This window comes from Dendroctonus ponderosae, unplaced genomic scaffold, assembly GCF_020466585.1.
Source record: "Dendroctonus ponderosae isolate FM_Combo_2020 unplaced genomic scaffold, Dpon_F_20191213v2 Dpon_F_20191213_4, whole genome shotgun sequence".
In the NCBI taxonomy this organism is placed as follows: Eukaryota; Metazoa; Arthropoda; class Insecta; order Coleoptera; family Curculionidae; genus Dendroctonus; species Dendroctonus ponderosae.
In genome coordinates, this window is record NW_026018611.1 from 10,652,054 (window position 1) to 10,660,310 (window position 8,257).

General features: G+C 37.2%; 2 long non-coding RNA genes across 3 annotated transcripts in view; one reads left to right on the forward strand and one right to left on the reverse strand.

The window, feature by feature from the left end:
* The first annotated feature begins 3,084 nt into the window (after positions 1–3,084).
* On the forward strand, positions 3,085–3,453 carry LOC125504305. The gene is made up of 2 exons (XR_007281424.1): positions 3,085–3,179; positions 3,243–3,453. It is a non-coding gene; the product is annotated as an uncharacterized LOC125504305 (long non-coding RNA).
* A 925-nt stretch (positions 3,454–4,378) lies between these two features.
* LOC109542164 overlaps positions 4,379–8,257 on the reverse strand; it is a 10,829-nt gene continuing 6,950 nt past the window's right edge. For both annotated transcript variants that reach the window (XR_007281423.1, XR_007281422.1), the window contains exon 2: positions 4,379–5,668. This is a non-coding gene — a long non-coding RNA (uncharacterized LOC109542164). The remainder of the gene's footprint in view (positions 5,669–8,257) is intronic.

The window sequence follows — 8,257 nt, forward strand, 5'->3', positions numbered from 1 at the left end:
CAATAAGAAATATTGAAAAGGCTACTCTGTGAGAAACTCACCTGATGTTGATTTTTACACTAACACGAAATCACTGATAATTGCTGTTCTAATGCGAATTTGAACTAACAGTACGGCCTGTGATTTTACCCTTATTTATTGACAGATTCCCACCCCCAGGTTGGCTGGAGTTTGAGTCAAATTTTCCCCAGATTCTTCGCGTAAGGAGGAGCTTGTAATAAGCTCCAGCCCTGAGTTCTACGAATTTGAAAAAGTTCTCGTTGGGCGGTAGAACGACGTACTTGAATAGGATGATCGGAATTTGGGTCAGCTTTTGTACATAAATCTTCCTTTTAAAACTGACGGGCGATGCCCTTGAAACGGTCCCCAATAGTTCCGCATGATATCCTACCGCTACTGTACATGTCAACCTTTATCTGCACGGCTTCTATGTCCACTTTGGGGGTCGTTTAGAATTTATTGGTTTCGTTATTTACTTACGTCTTACACTTGTAACTTTGATTTTGTGTTCATTAAAGCTTATGTTATTTCATTAAATGTAGAACGTCTCATTAAGGCCAAAAACCTTATTGTATTTCGTTAAACGTAGACCACCTTCCGTAGTAACACGGCGATAGAAATTCTGTTTTATTTGATGAATAAACCATTTATTGTTTGCGTTTAATTCTGCTGACTGCGTATTGACCTCTGGGTTGTTTTGCTTCTCCGCTGTATGAAAGCTACCCTAGCTGTGAAGCCATCACCACATAAATTCTGATGGCCGGCGCCCGAGAAAACCGCCGAAAACCGGTTCAACTCCGAACATGAATTATATTTGGATTTATTAAAAATCACTTTAAAACACAGTTTTATTATTTAAATGTTACAACCGACAGAGTGACTACGTTTTTGTGAAAATCAGCTATCGGAATGAGGAGTCTTCCGTTAAACCGCCTGTTTTATAGCTGGCTCCGTTATTGAGTGTGGTGTCCCTTCAAGACAATAGCCAGCCTTCGGGAAGGTCACATAACTTCCGTCATTGAGTGTGGTGCCCTTCGAAGCAATAGTCAGCCTTCCGGAAGGTCACACATAACTCATTACATAATTTACCGGCAATAAACCCTAACAATACAAAGAGAACTTCTGAGACACCATTGCGCCCGAGCAGGGTCATCATAGGCGTTCCAAGTGTTACAAAATGATGTTGAAAAAACCGCCCAAAATCCATTTTTTTAAATGGAAACCACCCCCCCCTCATTTTTCATAATTTTATCTTATTCAGTATTAAAAATAAGGATAGAATTTCAAAAGTTCTGAAAACCGACCATAACCTCGAAAACGACTTTGTATGCACTTACAAAACGTGGAGAAAAAGTTGACAAAAAGTCAACTTATTGAATCAAACATAGCATCTGAAATTTCTGGTGAATTGTGTACAATATTAGTGCATGTCATGAAAAATTATACGCCCTAATAGAAAAACTAACTGCTTTAGAGGTTAAGATCAGTTCAGAAGAAATATGGGACTCAGATTAGTTGATGAAAAATATGATATGTACATGGTATTTATTACCTCATTAACATTTTATATATCGAGAATTCCAGAGATGTCCCCAGCGTGCTCTTATAGATACGCAAGTATACGACGTGGGGTATACACAAACCAACAAGACTGCAGTGGATGAGGTCCTCCAGCTAATGGAGGAGAGAAGGAAACATAAGGCTAGAGCCAAAAGCAAGTATAGAGAACTAAATACGCGCCATTGGTATTGTCGGCATGACATTAGCTGTGTTGCGGTAGGTCAGGTTTTTTTAAAGTCAAAACGTATCTTTTCCATCTATGTTTCTGTTTTTTCCGAATTTGTGTGCGTTTAACCTACAAAGACAATTTATTGGTGTGGTATATGGGTTGAAACATCTCAAATAGTTTAAGTAAGATCATTAGCTTCTGCGTCTTATCTCGCCGTCTCCTTATGAAGGTTGGCGATCCAAATGGCCACTGTGATTTTGGAAACAGCTGGTCGGAAAATTTTTGTGGATGTGCGCCCAAACCACCTACGGATGTCCTTCAGCCATGAGTTCTGGCTCTTCCGATGGATCTTGTTCCCTGTATCTTCCCTTCGGTGATGAGTTTTAGGATTTCGTATCCGCTGCCCCTCATAATATGTCTAAGATACTGTGTTTTGTTTCTTTTCTAGTTTGTAGCAGTTCCTTTCGTTTGTTCATACGTCTTAGAACTTCTATATTGGTTATATTCTGTGCCCAAGAAATTCTGAGCATGCTTCGATCGAGATACGTCTCAAATAGGTCGATTCTCTTCTCCGTTATGGGATCAAGGGTCCAGCTCTCACTGCCGGATAGAAGGACAGAGAACACATAGCAACGGAGCATGCGTGTCTTGAGGTCCAAGATCAATTCCAATCTAGTAAAGAGCTTCATACGAGCAGTATTTATATATCAGCTGGGGCGCAGAAATAAGAATATTTATTTTTTTGTATTCTACATCCTTTATTCTGCAAGGTTTTTTCCCCGGGCATCTTTCAAAACTGCTGCTGGTTGCTTTCGACCTCTTCCCACGAGTTCTTCGTATTTTGCTTGTAGTAATTCCATCTGACATTGTGCGGACAGTTATCGATCTTTGGCTTCTCTGCACGTTTTCTAATTGCTTTGTTGAGTTCTCTCTATTTGTCTCGGTTTTTCTCCTTGTGCTTCTTTCGTTCATTCATCAAGGAGAGTATTTCCTGCGTCATCCACCTCTGCTTGTTATTGATTTCTATGAACCCTATCTGTTGCTTTTGTATATTGTTTACGCTCCAGGTTACCTCCGTGTCTTCTATCTTGATGAGTTCTCTTTCTAGTGAGCTTACTTGCTCTTTTATATTAGGGTCTCCCAGTCATGGGATGTCTATGGCCGGTTTATTTAGTCGCTCACTTACGATGCGCCGGCCTCTCAACGTTCGCTGGTGGCAATTTTGGTTGCACACGCGATCGGTTGGGCATCTGCGCACGCGCATATTAATGTTGATGCGGTGAGAATTTGTCGGAGGTGAGTGTAGGCATCTCCGAACGATCGCCAAAGCTATTTAGTGCAAATTTGGTGAGCGAAAGCTATCAGCGTCACGAATTGTCGTGTTCTATCTAGGTATTTAACGTTTTCTAAATATGGATCACGATCTCGATGCATTCTACAGTGGTAATCAGTACATGAAAATACTTCTAAACTGTTAATTCCAATATTTAATATTGGACATCTTTTTTGATAGAATTTCTCAACGGTTAATAACAATGTCTTTTCCATGAAAATTACCATTAATCAATCCCCAGGAACAAATCACAAATCGGGGCCTCCCTGTTCTTTTTACAACAGATATTTTTAATTCATTTTATTTAGTCCGTTTTAGTAGTAGGTGGAAAAAAATCCAGCTTGTTTGCATGATGTGTTGTTGAAATAATAATAATAAAAAACAAAAATTATTACTGCATTACATTTTTTTTATGTTTGTAATAGAAGTTTCGGAATCAATTGGTTGATTTTCCCAACGTTAATAACGGCTTTCACCGCAAATGTCTTCTTAGAAAAAATAGTTTTTTTGCCGCATTTATTGCCGCACCGCAAAAGCAGGCGGCGGGGAATACCAGAATAGCGAGATTGCGCACGCTCATTTTATGGGACAATCGTCGGCGATTCGACCTAACGAAGAACAGATTTGCAACCTATCGCTTTTGCGTCGACCGCGGCAAGCTCGACTATCCGCCAAAGTTCCGAAGCTCGACTAAAGATACCGGCCTATGACTTTTGTATTTGTTTGTCTCTTTGCTTTTTTAAAACGGTGTAAACAACAAAAGGGAGTAAAGTTTACGATTCGTAGCGCCCCTATCCGGTTGTACTCACGAATATTCTTTGGAAGTTTTTACGGTTATTACTGCTCGTTTATCTTCGATGGTATAGTCTTCTAAATAAAACCAGTGTTCTATACAAGGATAGCAGATTCTGAACTTGCGTACAACTAATTCAATTTACAACGATTTCACCGAATGCTTAATCTGTTTCGGCTTAACTAGAATTTAGTGTGCAAGATCGGATATGTATCGACTTATTTAGATCAAAATGAAATTATTTCATATTTAGAAAACACATATTCGGTAATCCGCTGTTATTATGTTTAGGTAAGAAACCACTGGATGTTCTTCATTGCTTCATTCATTAACTTTAGGATTTCTACCTGCTGAAACCCATCAGATCTTTGACCCTACCGGCTGGCACAATCTTGTGAGACACAACATTTTGTTGCCGCAAATCGCATCTTTTCTCCCGCAATTTTAATAGATTTTCAACAATTTATTTGGAAATGACGGCAATTTTCATATTTAGGTTCGGAATAATAATAATAAAATCGACTATTTACTCATTATGGATTTATTACATTCGAAGAAACTTAAATATTCAGACATTTATGGGTTTTTGGGTTTATACCTAATGATAACGGATAGGAAAATTCGGGACTAAGTAAAACACAGCAACTTTTTCAACTTATATTTTTTTAGCAGTGTTAAATTAAACAGTGCGAAAATATGTACGAAAATATAACAAATTAAAGTGTACAAGTTCTCATATACATGTATGTTTTCAATAAAAACACTGGTTTATAGGAATTATTTAACTCTGCTAAAAAATTCGTGGAAAAGTTGATTTTGGGCCTTAAAAAGAACTCTATATTTCTTAATTCTTTAACAGCAATAATTTACGGTTTTTAAGTCTCCAGAATGTCACAACTTTGACGCGATATAAATCCATATCTTTCAACACTAGGGTTGGTTTTTGAGATGATCTCGCAAGTCCTGCCAGTGCTCATGTGCTTCAAATATATCGAGTTTGTACAAGCTTAAGAAGTAACAATTTAAAAAGTAGGTTATCTAATACTTTTTTGCAGTTGCTTTGAAGAAATATAAAAAAGTGGACCGTTTGCGTCACCGTTCTGACCGTATTAAGTGTTGTCCAAAGATCCGGAACCAGAAAGAGGTTGGTTCTGTGCTCATAATTCGCATTTTTTAGGTGCATTAATTAAGTCTTCTAAGGTGCATCCTTAAAGCAAAATATGAACATCTACGAGTTTCAAAATAGTTCAAATCACTTTTTCGAAAAATCTGTAAATAATTCATAGTACAATATTAAGTTTCAATTCCTGTTTTTGTTTCAAACGGCGACGCACTATTTCACAGCTTGCTGGTGAAGAATTTCTGTGATTTAGAAGCTGCAAAGAAAATAAAATAATGGGAAACAAGAACAAAAGTTTTCTGAACTGATCCAGAGATTGATTTCGAAGCACATTCAAATGACATAAAATTTGAATTCAAAACACCTTTGATATTTCCTAAACAGTAATTTTTTTAAATTATTATTAAAAATCAGTTAATTCAATCAATATCTTTAAACAACATCATTGAGCAAATATGAATTGTGGAGAACTTACAAGAGGTGTTCGAAGTTCTGTCCGTTTAATTCCAAACACGTTTGTTCCCCTGTTATAATTTTATTGTAAACTCTTATTTGGTTAATTAACTTGTGCTCAATTTGTACCGCTGTTTGGTAGACTAGAGATTTAACGTACTGTTGTGTTCTGTGTATCTTACATACGTGGCAGGTATGTAGCCCTTCCTCGGGGGAGTCATCAGGACAAATATCCGGTGCCTGGAAGTGTCAATTTTTTTGGAAAATAGGGCAATTTCATAATAATCCTTATTAACAAAGTTGAAATTCGATTTTCAACTGTTAATATCTTCTAGCAATTTTGGAAAAATAATTCAATACTTTTCTCGTACTTTTCAAGTGATCCCCTATAATTACTTTTTACGCATAATGTAACATACAAAAATAATGATTTAGAAAAAAATTTGTATTAAGAAGTTTTCCCAGAGCTCAAACATTTGCTCACATGCAATAAATGCACGAATATGAGTTTTTGTACGAATATTAATAAAGCTGGATTTATAAACTCTGCAGTTAGTGCCGTTCATCGTTCGAAGTCCGCAGCTGCCGACGTTCGAGAAATAAACGTATTTAAGCTGGATTTATAAACTCTGCAGTTGGTGCCGTTCGCCGATCGTGCAGGTGCCAATCCGTTTCTGTTACTGTTGTACGCGTAGTTTGGGTTTTGATGATTTATATTAAATAATTCGCAGTTGGCGACGTTATAATTTGATTGGTCAGATTGATAAATCTGTCAATCGTATGCCCATATGATTTAATATATTGGTTATGTTGTTTGTTAAACATAACAAAAGTATGGATGCAGTTGTAAATATATTCATAATTCTGAATTCGTTCTATTAGCAAGCTGCTAAAGTCTGGATCTTCAACGAAATTAACTTGATCTGCCATCTAGGCAAAACACAGCCTCATTTTGACAAATGTCACGTACAATCGCTCATGTGATGAGAAACTCTTTCTGTCGTTGGTTGATTCGCCAACTAAATGAACTCAGCAGTCGGCGAAATAAAATTTGGTAAATTGCCAACGTCATGGAAATCTATTGGAAACGAGTGACAAAATGTGCAAGTGCGAACTACGAACGATGAACGGCACCAACTACAGAGCTTATAAATCCAGCTATACTCATACGAACATTACAAGTATGTTTTGTTATTCCCTCATTTGCACATTTTATCATTATTTTCCAAATAATTACAGTTTAAAATGTTGTTTTTTATTTCAAGTGATAAATTGGTTTGACTAGACAAACTACGAGGGTCATTTAATAAGTCAGTAACTTTAAATTCAACACTACTCCCGTGAACTGTCGTATGTTAGTAGACTGCTGTGAAATTTTGAGCACGCAATGTCATTTAGTTCGTGTTTAACAGTCATTGAAAAGACATGACTGTCAATTTCGACGAAAATCGAAGAAAGTGAATATCGAGTGCTCATCAAGCATTATTTTTTTGCGTAAAAAAACAAAAGAAACGAAGGAAAAGCTTAATAAATACTATGGGGACCCTGCACCATCAATTTCAAAGGTTAAAAAGCGGTTTACTGATTTTCGTTGTGATCATACCAGTACAAATGACGCAGAACGTTCAGGTCGTCCAAAAGTCGGGCTTACGCCAGAAATGGGCGATAAAATACATGGAACGATACTGGACGATCGGAGAATAAAAAGGCGAGAGATGGCTGAGGCTGTAGGCATCTCAACTGAGCCGGTACTTCACATTTAACGTGAATGTTTGGATCTGGAAAAGTTATCCGCACGATGGGTGCCGCGATAGCTGACACACGAGTGACCATTTCAAATGAATGATTAGCGATGTTTTGCCGATCCGAACGTTTTTTTGCGACGTTTCGTAACCGTTGACGATACGTGGATCCATTACAACACACCAGAGACCAAAGAACAATCAAGTGGGTTTCTTCAGGTAAACGTGCACCAAAAAAGGTCAAAATGGGTCTGTCGCCCAACAAGGTAATGGTCACTCTTTTTCGGGATGCACGCGGTGTCATTCACATCGATTACCTTGAAAAAGGGTAAAACTATCACGTGCGCATTTTATTCAGAACCTTTGAAAAGATTCGATGTTGACTTGATGAAATGAAACTACACACAGTTCGTCGCCATGGCAAAAATCCATGAAATAGGCTACGAACTGCTACCCCACCCTCCATATTCTCCAGATTTAGACCCCTGGACAATTTTCCGTTTCCAAATATGGAGAAATGGCTGGGCGGCTAAAACAATTTCTTAGAGTTGGGTCCAAGAGGTCATCATTGAAACAAACGCATGATTTGTGAACCTCGAGAAATTATATTATTTGAAAAGGATAAAAAAATTGGAGACGCGTGTAAAAGAGATCTTAGTGTATCGAGCTAAAATTGTATATTGTACAAAAAATGGAGGTTATGTTGAGAAATAAAACGTTTTTTGACCGAAAAAAAAAATTTCATTCAAAAAGTGACTGACTTATCAAACGAACCTGGTATTAATAGGGTTTCCGGCCTTGATTTTGTGTATACACTAGTGTTTCAATAAACTCCGATATACGATAAAGTAAACATATAGGGAAATTTTCTTACGATTGTTTTTTTTAACTTCGGTTTGTTTTTTTGTTTGTATTTCAGCAAGCACTGTCTTTGATATTCCTTCATGCATCATAAAGATCAAACCGTCGATTTTTTAATTACAGCTTTTACAGGTCACACACTTTTAGAAATAAATTAAATAGTTGTAACAAAGTTGTCGAAATCAAACAACTCAACTGATTTGCAAAACTTGTTCAGTGACGCATT